The sequence below is a fragment of the Rhinolophus ferrumequinum genome, chromosome 7, assembly GCF_004115265.2.
Source record: "Rhinolophus ferrumequinum isolate MPI-CBG mRhiFer1 chromosome 7, mRhiFer1_v1.p, whole genome shotgun sequence".
NCBI lineage: Eukaryota > Metazoa > Chordata > Mammalia > Chiroptera > Rhinolophidae > Rhinolophus > Rhinolophus ferrumequinum.
Genome location: NC_046290.1, coordinates 45,878,699 through 45,892,180, shown reverse-complemented (window position 1 = coordinate 45,892,180; position 13,482 = coordinate 45,878,699). Strand labels below are relative to the sequence as shown.

The 13,482-nt window shown below is 41.6% G+C and overlaps 1 protein-coding gene across 1 annotated transcript in view; it reads left to right on the top strand.

Moving 5' to 3' along the window:
- The window catches only part of ZNF366 (zinc finger protein 366), a 289,661-nt gene that overhangs the window by 153,110 nt on the left and 123,069 nt on the right, over positions 1 to 13,482 (top strand). Inside the window, exons 7-8 of the mRNA XM_033111021.1 lie at positions 9,436 to 9,626; positions 10,074 to 10,271. The gene's annotated coding sequence lies outside the window, so the exon portion shown is untranslated. The remainder of the gene's footprint in view (positions 1 to 9,435; positions 9,627 to 10,073; positions 10,272 to 13,482) is intronic.

Genomic DNA, 13,482 nt, shown 5'->3' with positions numbered 1-13,482 from the left:
ATTTAAGCCTGCAACCTAGGAGTCATTGCCCATTGGCTTTTCTACTTCAGTGAGATCCCATTGATTGTATTTAGTGTGTATCTCATGCATCTGTCTCATCTTTTCCATGTCCCCTGTCATTGCCATTATTTAGACCTGGACCATTCAACAGCTTCCAAAAAATCTCCCTGCTACCACCATCTCTCCACCTGCTTTCCCTTTCTAGCCCCATCCTCCATGCAGCCATCAGAATTTCTAAGCTGCTCATGTTATTGTCCTCTTTAACATGACATTTATAGCTCTTTATCAGCTGGTCCCTCCTTACTTCTCCAGCTGTATGTTAATACCTAAGGATTAATATTTTATCTGTTGAAATCAACCCATTAGAAATATTTCTTGAACTCCTTCTATATGCTTAAGATTGTGCTAGGTCTTGTGGAGGACACAAGAGAAATTTAGTACATGATCTTCAACTTCGAAACTAACATGTAAAAAGAATTAGTGCATAATTAAGTGCTTAATTGTGTAGCATAGACTACAAAAGTAAATGAAGTATATTTCTAGGTTGGTTTTCTAAGGTTCATAAAAATCCACAAGTATGTGTATACGTATAAATTATACATGTGTAATTCCCTGATAAAGTTTATAATACAAATTTGCCTTGGTAACGCTGGTTATTTACACTATGAAGGGAAGAGGGGGTCACCTCTTTCAGGCACCAAGCCCTCATTAGTTTGAATGCTTACCTCACGAAACTCCTTATTTTATCGCATATTCATCCTACTCTCATTTCAGTAGGAAGGAAAATGGTCTATGTAATTGAAACCCAAAATGAACCATTGCTTACACTTTTTAGAGGGGCATAAATCAGACAAAATTAACATCAGGTCAAACAGGCAGGTAAGGAAGAAAAACCACTCATAACTATGTTATGCACCTCATGTTTGTTTCCCCTAAAATCCACCTATTGTAGCCTAATCTCCAACGTGATGGTATTTGGAGGTGGGTTTCTTAGGTCCTGTGGGTTGGGCCCACATGACTGGAATTAGTGCTCTTGTAGGAAGAGACAGGAGAGGGATGATCCCCCTTTCTCGGCTACATGAGCATCAGGCGAAGGTAACTTATCTACAAGCCAGGAGGCGGGTCCTCAACAGACATCAGACCTACCGGCACCTTAACCTTGGACTTCCCAGTGTCCAGAACTGTGAGAAATAAATGTTTGTTGTTTAAGCCGTGGGCTACGGTATTTTTGTTATAGAAGCCTGAACTGATGAAGACAAACTCTTTAGCATTAACAGCCTAAATCAGTGTACTGCCCTGCTTCCAGCTAAAGAAATCTAGCTCGAAGCAGAGAATCCTCAAATGATGAGAACTTTCTGCAACCTAATGGCTGGCCCATTGTGACGCTCCCGTGTTGTTAAATCCCAGTGCAGAACTCCACAGGGAACCATAAGCACCCAGCTTTTCTACCCCCAAAATAAATGGAGTCGGCTTTGCAGAAAGGAGACCAATGTAGATGAAACAGGGGGCCCGTTACTGTCCCTGTGAAAATTATTCTTAGGTGAGGTATCAGTAGTCCCAGGAACTGGTATCATCTCTCCTTGTTCCTGTTCATTAAACTTGTACCGGCTTGAAACAAAAGAAACTGTGCTAACGGGTTTAAATTATGCTGGACGGTTTTGCTGAGTTTTAAACTGGGAGCCAGGAGGCGGGAGCCCCAGTCCTGGCTCTGCTGTTAGCCAGTTGTATGTGCCTCATGAGCCCCTTAACTTCGAGAGTCCCAGGCACCTGTTTCCTTATAAAGTCCTGCTAGCGATAAACACATTTTATGTGAAAATATTTGAGGAAGTTAGGGGCCCTAAAAACCGTAGGGTATCTGACACTCCTACTGCAGCCCTTTAAAGTGCCCCTGGGCTATTTATAGCTGAGGGCCATAATCCTTTCGTGACTTGCCTCTGTGCTGAGTTTATTCTGGAGAGCACCTGCTCACTTGTTCCACTGCCAAAATGAGATTTAAAAGGACCTATTGTATTAACATAGTGCTTTCAAGTTTTGAAAACACTTTTACGCACAATCATTTCAGTTAATCCTCACAACACCTCTTTGAAATAGGCAAAGCAAGTATTATTCTTATTCTTATTTTCGGGATGAGGCAACCAAGGCTCAGGGTCCAGGAGTATTTCACATCTTTTGACTCCTACCAACTCCCCAGCTGCTCTTTCTACTTCCTGTAAGGCTCACATCAGTTTTCCAGGTCCTTCTTCACCTCTGTGCCTTCCAGATTAGAACCTAATAGCTTGGGTTGGCCTTCCCACTCCACCCTACAGACAAATGTTTTCTCTTGCTCCTTTTAATCTTAGGTTATCTATCTATCTATCTATCTATCTATCTATCTATCTATCTATCTATATATATATATATATATATATATATTTTTTTTTTTTTTTTTTATCTGGGAGAAAAAGGAAAATCCCAGCTTTTCTACAAGCACATATTTGCTGCATACCCTCTCTGCCTGGTATTCTACCCATTCTCATTTTTTCCTCCCTTCCTTTTACTCTCTGTCACTACGAAAATCATTTATTTAGTCAGCAAATATTCCTCAAGTTCCTACTTTTTGCAGGGCAGCATTTAGATATTTAGTAGTGAAGGTAGCAGATACGTGCAAGGTGCTTAGAGTTGGTGGGAGCAGCTACCTGCATTTTAAATGGTGTGTCTGTTTTATGATTGCCCTATATTTCTCTATATTTGAATTTTCAGTCTTGAATTGTATATTACACAGGGATGGGTCCCTGCATTTTGAACTCACCCCTCATTGGTACACGAAGAGAGAAATCTCAACAGGGCATTTTTGTCTGACTCCATGATTTCCACTGAAGTCAAAAGCCAGGACTAGTAGAAACATGAGAACAAAACAGAACAGTTCCATCTCAAAAGAAATAGCTGAAGAAATGGTGGCAAAAACAAGATCATTTTAAATATTGAACGGTGTCTATTCTTTAGTCATTATTTCTAACACTACAGAGATTCACCTACACCCAACTGCTGGGTTAATGGAAATTTTCTACTAAGAACCAGCTACATTTACAAATGCTCATTTGTGCATCTGCTTCATGAAGCCTGTAGTGAAGTGTAAGTTCAAGACCTTCTTAATTCATTAGTTGGTGACTTATTGATTCTGAAAAAGCTACAGACCCTGTGCTTTGTCATCATTTTCATAAAGCGTTCCTCAGGGTAGTGTTCACTGTAAAATATTGAGCTTATTAAGAGTTTTTGGGCCTCTGATTAACTTTCACAGCAAAAGCTATGTTAAGTAAATTAGGTCCCAAATAAATCTAAAATGGTTGTGGAAAGTCATCAGCTAAATTAAGATGCTGACAGCTCACATAACAAGATGCTAAGCACTGGTAATTAAGAAAAATAATCATCTTTGCTGCTGAGAAGACAGGTTTGACCCCCCCGTGAAGTAACTCCCAAGGCATCTGTTTTCTAATGGAAAACTTGTGCTATTTGGTTGCTGTGAAGGGGGAGAGGGGCAAGGGATCCCTTTCCGTATTCCAATATTCACTACATACCCTAAGGCAGAGAATTAGGTTTGGGGAATAATCTTGTTTGAGGTGGGAGGACTGATTCACAGAATTACCCAAGATGTCTTACAGTCCTGTGTGTGGCAGACTTACAACTCTCTTATCCCTGCTTTCCTCTCTTGAAGAGGCAAGAAAACTAAAAAATTCTCCTTTTTAGACTCCTTTACAGATTGGGATGGTCATGTGACCCACTCTGGCCAGTGAGCTGTGAATGAGGTCACTGGCTACAGGTTCTGGGGAAGCTTTTCAAAACGGAAAGATGTGACTGGGATGGCCACCCTGTTTTGCTCCCTTGCCCTTCTGTGTCCTTTCTGCTTGGAAGGTGACCAGGACACCCGCTGGAGGTGCAGCAACCGTGTTCAAAGCGTGGCAGAGCAGGAAGCCAAAAGGAGCCCTGCTTGTCTGCTGGATGCTTTCTTACTTGAGAGAAGAACCTCTATCTGTTTAAACCATTTTCAACAGGGTTTTGTGTTTTCCATCAAACACAAAGCTAATTTTAGTCGTTTTCAGCTCAGAGGATAATTCCTCAGCAGTGCTGTTGGGTTTCGTACAAGTAAAACAACAACCAGAACAACAGTAATGACAAACAACAACAACAACAGACTTACGTTCCTTAGGGTAACAACTTACATTAGGAATCTTCAGACAAAGATGTGAATTTCTCTGAAGAACTCAGGGCCAGACCCATGGATACAAGCCCAGAGAAAGCACTGTTCTCATCTGGCCCTTCCACCTCTCAATCTGGTGACAGTTCTCTTCTTGGGAGATAACTTTCCATCAATCACAATGGACTTATTTGAGAAGCAGGGTTATATCTTCCTTGCTGGCTTCTTGGAATCATGCATCTGTGTTTGCTTTCTTGGGATCTAGCATTTAAACCCGTGCTGCTCCAACGAATGCTTCTAAAGGTATAAAAACAAGATGAGGTTTCCCGGCTATATTGCTTTCATCTACCCTACTTGGGTTCTTTCATGTAGTCCTGGAAAATGAAACAATGACAACAAAGATAAATCGAGACCTAGGAGAAAAGGAAGAAGGAAGAATGAGAGGATGCCAAAACTTAACTCCTATAGAATATGATGCCCTAGGTCGCAATATGTTTGCCATGCCCCCCCACATATACTTTGTACACCCCTCGAGCATTTGAGTAAGAGGACAACATTGGTAACTGGTGAAGTGAATCATGATACTTCTGCTTGCTTCCTCTGTATTATGTGTCTCTGTAGAAGACATATGATTCAGCGTGAAATTGTCTCCCTGCCATGGCCTGCTTGTATACGTTTCAGGAGATATTTTTGTACTTAATTATGGGGCATACTGGGATTTAGTTATATTCCTTCTTGAGATATGATTTATTTAATTTCCTCAACAAATATTTATTGAACACTATATTAGTCATCTATTACTATATGACATAGTACCCCAAAATATGTAGCCTAAAACAAAAATAAACATTTTTATCTTACAGGGTATTTGAGTGTCAGGAATTCAGGAGCAATTTAGTTTGGTAATTGTGATTGTGATCAAGTGTCAGCGGGGCCGCAGTCAGGTAAAGGCTTGGCTGGGGCTGAGAGATCCACTTCCAAGATTGCTCACTCACATGGCCATTGGCAGGAGGCCTCAGTTCTTCACAAGCTATTCATAGGAGGCCTCCCTAGTGCTATTCCTTCCCAGAATGATTTTCTGTGGCTCTTGGCTCTACCCTCATGTCACTTTTCTTTTTCCACTGTAGGTAACCCGTGTGAGCAGCTGCATGGTTTTCTTAGCTTGTGTCCTCTTATAGAAGTTTGGGAGTCTAGAGTCCACTTTTGCTGTTGTACTGTCTCTGCCCTCTTAATGCTAAAAGCTAGCCACACTTCTGACAATACAATATGTGGGCCTGTTGGTGAGTTTTTGTCATTCTATTGAGGTTCATTCCATTAGATAAAAAAACCACATCCACAAATTGCTTCAAAATAAGCCCTTCTCTATTTGAGCTTTGTGAGACTGTTGGGGTATAACAACGACAAACCTTTCAGGAGTCCAATTGTTTCACTGAATAGTTCTCCAAGCACAACCTTGGATTTTTCTTAGATCTTAGCAAAGTATTTTATAGTCAGTTCCTTGGCTTCATCTTTAGACTATGTTTTTCTGAGAGCAAGGCCAGAAGAATTTGCTAGAAGAGCACACAGGGGAACTTGAAATATAACACTTCCTGGGTTCTTTTTGTTTATCCATCCTTCCTTTAGTTTATCTCTCTCTTACATTTTACCATAAGCAGCAAGAAGAAACCAGGCAGCACCTTCATCGTTCTGACTGCAAATCTCCTTAGACAGATCAACCAGTTTATCAGGTATATTTTCCATCTTCCACTGTGTTTTCAACATTGCCGCTTCATAAAAAGGATCATCTTTCCTCTAATTTCCACTGACATTTTCCTTTCTTTCCTATAAGCCCTCACCCACAGACTCCTCAAAGGCTATCAAGGGTCTACTATCAGACCCTTCAAGGTTCTGCAGGCTTCTCTAACAGTTTCTTTGAAGTTCTTCCAATTTCTGCCTGCTTCCCAGTTCCAAAGCCACTCCCATGTTTTCTATTGTTATTATAGCAATACTATTGCCCTTTCAGGTACCAAAATCTGAACGAATCTAGTGTTGTACAACAAGTTACTCAAAAACTTAACATCTTAAGATAAGAAGCCTGTATTATCACACAGCTAATTTCTGTAGGTTAGGAATTAGCTGAGAGATTCTGGCTCAGGTTCTCTCATAATATTGGAGTCAGGGCGAGGGCTGCAGTCATCAGGAGGCTTGATGGGGGCTGGAGGTTCTATTTCCAGGAAGGCTTACTTGGCTATTGGCCAGAGGCCTCAGTCGTAGATCTGCCTGAGTGTTCTCGTGACATGGCAGCAGGCTTCTAGAGTGAGTGATCCAAGAGGGAGCAAGACAAAGCTGTAATGTCTTTTGTGATCTAGCCTTAAAAGTCACAAACCATAACTTCCTCAATATCCCTATTGGTGATATAGGTCACCACTGTTCAGTGTAGGAAGAGACAACACGTGGTATGCATAGCAGAAGGTGAGGATTTTTGAGACCCCTCTCAGAGGCTGATTACCACAAACACTTATCAAGGCCAAGGTTCTATGCAGGGAACAACTGGAGACCGAAGAAAAAGTCCCTTTCCTCAAGGAACTTCTACTCTAAATTGAGAATTAGACACGTACACAAGTAATGTGAAAAATACCATTGAATTATATAACAGAATTGCTGGGACTATAAGAAAAAAGCACTTGCTTGATGCATTTCTGTATTTATTTCTTCTACTAGTTTGTGAACTCTTGGCAGAGTATCACTCATCTTTATTCCCCACAGGGATCAGCTCAGGGCCTTGCCAAAATAGGTGTTTAGTAAATATTTCCTGAGTGAACAAAACCCTGCAGTAAGATCAAGGAAAACTGAAAACTAAGAATAGGCCATTGGGTCTAGTGATTACATTTCTATTATTTTAATTTTCTAGAGAAACGATTCCAGGACACTATTGGAATAAAATTGAGATTAGAAAGGCTTAAGGAGATGATGAGAGTAAATCAAGTTTGGCAATAAAAGGAAGGGTAGAGATGGGGTTTCATTTAAGAGGATTTGGCCAAAAGATCATTTTCTTAGTTTCAGGGAAATTGGGGCATTTTTCTAGGTAGTAAGAGAGGAGTCAGAAAGAGGAGAAGAGATAATGGAACTGAAGAAGAGAATGTTGATAATTGATGGAAAATGTTCCAGGAAGGAGCACAAAGAGAGGACTAGACTTTGAAAAGGAGCCTGTCTTCCTTTGAAAAAGGAATGAAGACCAAGAGACATATTAGAATGAAAGGGGAAGTTTTGTTTCGTCATGTTGAGTGATTGTTTTTCAGTGAAGTTGGGGCAAGATCATTCTACAGACTGAGGAGATCAAGAGGGGATGAAAGTTTGAGGGCACTGGAAGGTGGAAGAGCTGTGGGAAGGAACTGGAGAGGGAGTGACCCTCTGAGGAGCCAGCTGAAGTTTGATCTTCTGGGTCTGTAGGAGAACCAGTGTGCACGGTGGCGTGATGCCCTCTGGCTTCACTCAGCAGGCTGTGAGCAGAAGGATAGGAAATAGATGGAAAATAACAGCTGCCCACACAAATGGCCATAGAGGGAAATCTCGGGAGACTTGGGCCATTTGATTTCCACCCTGACTGATTGTTCCCATTACATGGTGTAATTACTTTCCTTTGAAAATCACTATGAACTTTGGGCTGAGAAGAAATGGCATAATCTGTCACTGAAATGTGTGCTGTGTAGTGGGGAAAATATGGAAAGAGTTTGAAATCTTTTTAACAATTCTTAACGTGAACAATTTAGAATTCAGTTACTGATTAGTGCTGCTTCAGATCAAATAAATGATGTAAGTATCCTCTTTATAATTCAGCCCACATGGTGGGAGATGAGGTAAGGGGGATCAAATATATGGTGATGGAAGGAGAACTGATTCTGGGTGGTGAACACACAATGGGATTTATAGATGATGTAATACAGATTGTACACCTGAAATCTATGTAATTTTACTAACAATTGTCACCCAATAAATTAAAAAAAAACAATTCAGCCCACAGTAAATAAATACTTAGTTTTCATGACCTTCCGTAGGAAGTTCTTATTATGAGCTACATAAAGCCAACTGCATTTTATGGGCAATAGTCTCAAGAGTATAGGAAATAGTACTGGACTAGGGTTTAGAAGACCTGGGTTCCATTCCAGCTCTGCCACTATTTATGTGATTGACCCTGGATGAGTCACTTAATCACTCTTGGGCCTTAATCACTCATCTATAAAATAGGAAACTGGATCAGATGCTCTCTAGTGCTTTCCAGCTCTACCATTTCATGGCTCTGTGGTTTCCAGTCCATCAAATCACCTGGATTTTCCTGAGTGAGTGTCACACAAGTTGGACACTAGGGGTCACATTTAGATAACCACTCAAAACACACGTGTCTTAGTAAACATGCCCCCATTTCCTTCAATAGATGGCTCTCAGCAGCTAGATGATGATTGGCCTAGTTTCTCACTAAAACCATCCTTAAATGAAATTGTGTTGTTTCCCTTTTTAGCTAGCTGAGGATTGTGGGGGAAAGTGAGAAGCCCAGGTGTTTCTGACTCAGAGCTTTCCCTTTGGCTTACTGCTATTTTCTTTCTTTCACACATGACCCCAAGGTAGGTCAATCGTTCAGACACGGGGCAGATAAATTCTTTCATAGCTTTCATTTTTTTCCTTCTCCAGTATTCCTTCTTGGCTGAGTAGGTGGTAACCCCAATGAAATCACTTCAAAAAAATCAGGGTTACCTTCATGGAAAGTCATTTTTAATAGCTCCTTATTGAATGATCAGTGTTTCTTCCACAATCCGCTTTCATGGTCTATTGTGCTTGAATGAGAAGTCACCTAGAGAGATGGTCACTTTCCCCAAATTCTTTGCCAGAAGGTCCCTGCAATCTTTCCGTATCATTTTCCAATTTAAGCATTCCTCTGTCTAGCGTTGGTCACATTTGCGCTGTCTTAATGCTCAATTCTCAGGGAAGATGGGAAATGAAAAGTCATCATGGGAAAGGATAATGCTATAAACCATTTGTACCCTTAACAGTAATTCCTCCTTGCGTTTATATGGCTTTACAGTTTTCAGAGTGTTTTTACAGGTATTGTTTCCTTTTAGTATCACTTTTGGTTTCTCAACCACCCCTACCCCACCCCTCATATCTCCTTTGCTAAGAAGTAAAGTGCAAGAGGGACACAGGAAGGAAGGTACAGCAGAGAAGGCAGGCAGCCTGGAGAAGTGGGTGAAACACGACAACCTGGATTAAGCCCTGACTCTCTTTCTTACCAGTGGTATATCTTTGGGCAAGTCATGCTCACTCTCTGAGCCTGGATTTCCTCATCTGCAAATTTGTGGATATGAATGCCTACTCTACCCACGGGCCCTGGACTTTAAGGAAGATGGTCATTTCTCACCTTCCTGGAACCAGTCGTCCATGCTCAGCTTTCTGGATGAGCGTTTAAAGGAAATGCCAGTCTAAGGTACAGTATTCACTGCTGGGCAGAGCTACTGTGCTGGCTGCCTCCCTCCTCTCACTCCTTGTACCTTGAGCTATGTAAACAACCTGGAAGAAAATCAGGAAGACCCTTTACTCCTAGAGATAGAAGGAAAATATGGTTCCCTGCCTCCTGTCCTTTGGAGCCTACCTTCCAAAGCACAAAAGACAGTGCTCTCCTCTCCCTTCCTGCTCTCATTCCCCCAGAATCCCCAGTATCCTCCACCTTAGTCCTCTTGCTTGCCCCAAATCCCTCAGCTCAGAGGACTCTGGGCGTGAAGCTTGGGTGCCACAAGAGACGATGGCTTACAAGCTCTTTGCTTTTCCCACTAAAGCTTTATTCCTGCTGCAGTTTTATGGTAACTCTCCCAGGGTAGGAAGTTGTTTAATTTCCTCCAAATCTTTTCTAGACTTAGAATATCCTCTTTTACAGCAAAACATGGTGGAAAGCAATGGCGTTTGGAGTTAGAAAGATTTCTGTTTGCTTCAAGATCTCCAGCTTCTCATTTGGCAAGTTATTCGACTTCCCCGAGCCCTGGTTTCCTGCCAATGAGGACATGGCCCAGTGTGGAAGCTTGGGATGCTGAGTGGGGGCTTTTCCTCTTGTCCCAGAATCGTGGCTCCACCAAAGGTGAGCAGAGTAGGCACTAAGCACTCAGCATTCCCCAATCAGTGAACAGCCGGTGTGTGGGAGAAAAGAGGGGGAGCCTCCACCCAATCTGTGGGCCTGGAAGGACATAGAAAGGGATTTCTGTGTTCACACAAAGGAGCTCAAAGGGTAGTGGGGAGGCAGGAGCTGTGGGGCTGCCAAGTGGCCTCTGGGTTACATGATGGGATGCCCAGCAGAAGTATCGGCAGTGTATGAACATGTCCAAGGGAGACACAGCTGCCCCTTGGAGAAAGAGGTCAACAGCAGAGGGGAAGGAGTAAAGCCAAACACCAACCCTCAGAAAACCTGGAGTACCGTCTGTGAGTAGAACACCCAGAAGCAGAGGCCACCAGAAGTACGTAAGAGTTTGGCCCCAAGTCTGAAGGGTGGAGGAGAAAGTTCTAAGGCAAAAAAAAAAAAAAAAAAAGGAGGAAAACAGTGTAAAGACCAGACTTCCTTTACTCTCATCCTAGAACTGAGGGGAAGAGTTGAGATTGGAATGAAGTTTTAAAATAAGTAAGATTGAGTCTTAAATAAAGCAGTCCCCTTATCTACATTTTTGCTTTCTGCAGTTTCAGTTACCCGTGGCTAACCACAGTCTGAAAATGTTAAATGGAAAATTCTAGAAATAACAATTCATAAGTTTTAAATTGTGCACTGTTCTGAGTAGTGTGATGAAATCTTATGCTGTCCACCTCCATCCCACCCCAAGCCGTGAATCATCCCTTGTCCAGCATTTCCATGCTGTGTATGCTGCCCGTCCCTTTAGTCACTTAGTAGCCCTCTTGGTTATCAGGTTGGTTATGAGAGAGAGAGAGAGAGAGAGAGAGAGAGAGAGAGAGAGAGAGAGAGAGAGAGAGAGAAAGAGAGAGAGAGAGAGAGAAAGAGAGAGAGAGAGAGAGAAACGAGCTGTTATAATTGTTCTATTTTATTATTAGTTATTGTTGTTAATCTCTTCACTTGTTCTAACTTAAAAATTAAACTTTATCATAGGTACGTATGTATAGGAAAAACATAGTATATATAGGGTTCAGTATTATCCCCAGTTTCAGGTATCCACAGGATGTCTTGGAACGTATTTCCCCCGGATAAGTGGGGACTACTAATCAAAATGAGATATAGTTGCAATAACCTTAAGTGGTAGGAGTGTTACAAAAGCTGGCCAAAACTACTTATAGATCAGCTACCTAATGGGAAAGGATGGTGTCGTGAGTGCCTATTTAGGAAAATTTAAATATTTTAAATGTTTATATCCTAGTTAACTCTTCAGTAATCCAGTAATGTCAATGATTGGTAGTTTATTGTTTTGGTGGCTTTTAAACTCTTTCTAGCTGCTGCTTTCCCTACCATCTAGGTTCTATTTTTCAAAATAGAGTTTCATTATTAGACTTTTTATTTGGTTATCTTACAAATCGCTCTGCTGGTTCCTTCAAAATCCCCGCCTAACGAGTTCTGTTTCTTCCTCATCTTGAACATTTTAAACATATTAATTTAAAATTGCTTTCAGATTAATCTAACATTTTATAATTCTTTGAATATAATTTATCCTATTTTTGCACCTGTTGGTTATCTGAGCAAATTGCATTTCCTATTTGTTTTTGGCTCATCTGAAGTGGAAATTATCTTCAAGTATGCTCTGCATACCTTGGCTGTAGAGAGAGCCTTCCTCTCAGTTTTGAGTTTACATCTGACAGGGTCCTAAGATTTGCCAATTTCTTAACTCTATCTCTCTCTCAAGTCTGGCCACCCAGTTGCATGCAGAGCTGCCTGGGAATTCTGATTTTTCAAAAGACTAACTCTTCTATCAATAACAGGGATTGGCAGTTGTTTCCAGCCAAGTCCTTGAACTGTATACACAAAGATTTCTCCAGCTTCCAGCTTTGTCCAGGGAGTCCATTCAATTTCCCCACTGTGCAGGACCCATGGCCTCTGCTCTGGTCCCCCTTTTCCACACACTCCAGTCCCTAAATTGTAAGAAAAGCTGACGTAAAAATTTTGCTTACTCCTTGGGGGTCACGAACCCCAATTCCACTAGCACCAAGGGGCCCTCTCTTCATTTCTGGCACCTAGAGCTTTCTCTTTGTTTTTAACTTGACAAATATTGTTAAAATATTTACCCAGTATTTCTGTGTATTTGCCAGGGAGGGAGCCGGATCCAAGGAATATTTTGTGTTTCCCGTTTCTTTAGTTGGAGATGGGAGCAAACTTGGGAAAAAACTTTGATAGATTTTTAGAATCTGGTAGCCTTAGAGGGTATTGGTGTATAGATTGCCAGCAGCGGTGACCCATGTATTCTAGAATGGGTATGAAATTAGTCTTGGTGTATTTATTGTTAAATGTTCTGTAAATTCCTGAGGGAATTCAGAAAGGTGGAAAGATAAGAAGGTTAAGAGCTGTTTTCAGCACTGGATTTGGGGAAGATATAACCTAATTCTGAGAGTAATGGGCTAGTGCCTCTTTGATTTAGGGAACTATTTCAATTTTGGAGCAAGATGTTTAGGCTGCTGTTGCTCGAGAAGGAACCCACAATCTGATGCAATAAGCACCCGCCTTACCCTCGCCTCGGAATAATCAGAATGAGAAAAATAACAGAAGAAATGCTTTTTGGTATGTATCTTAGGACTTCATTTTTGTGTTTTAATCTATAAAAGAGCTTCTCAACTTCAGCACTCTTGACATTTGGGCCAGATAATTCTTTGTTTGGCGGGGGTGGGGGTGGCTGTTCTCTGAGTTGTAGACTATTTCATAGCATCTCTGGCTTCTGTCCACCAGACATGAGTAGCAACCCCCAACCTTAGTTGTGACAACAAAACAATGTCTCCAAACATTGCCAGATATCCCTGCGTGTGTGTATATATGTGTAGGGGTTGGGAGGTTGGGGGAAATATCTCCCCTCCCTTCATTGAGAATCTCTGATCTATGAGAACAAGGGATTGTCAGCCTTATCTAATTGGATCAATCAATCCTTTGACAAGATGTACTGAGAGCTTTCCAGGTGGCAGGCCCTGGCACAAAATGAGCTTAGATCCTTTCCTGAAAGTGTGCACAGCCTAGTAGCAGCTGAGACACATATGGGAACAAATGTGGAGATTATACTACAACGTCACATAGACTGTCTGGGGATGGACTGAGGAGAACTTCAGAGAGGCGACAGCACTTGTCTGGAGTTCACCCAGGGGGCAGTTCAGAACCA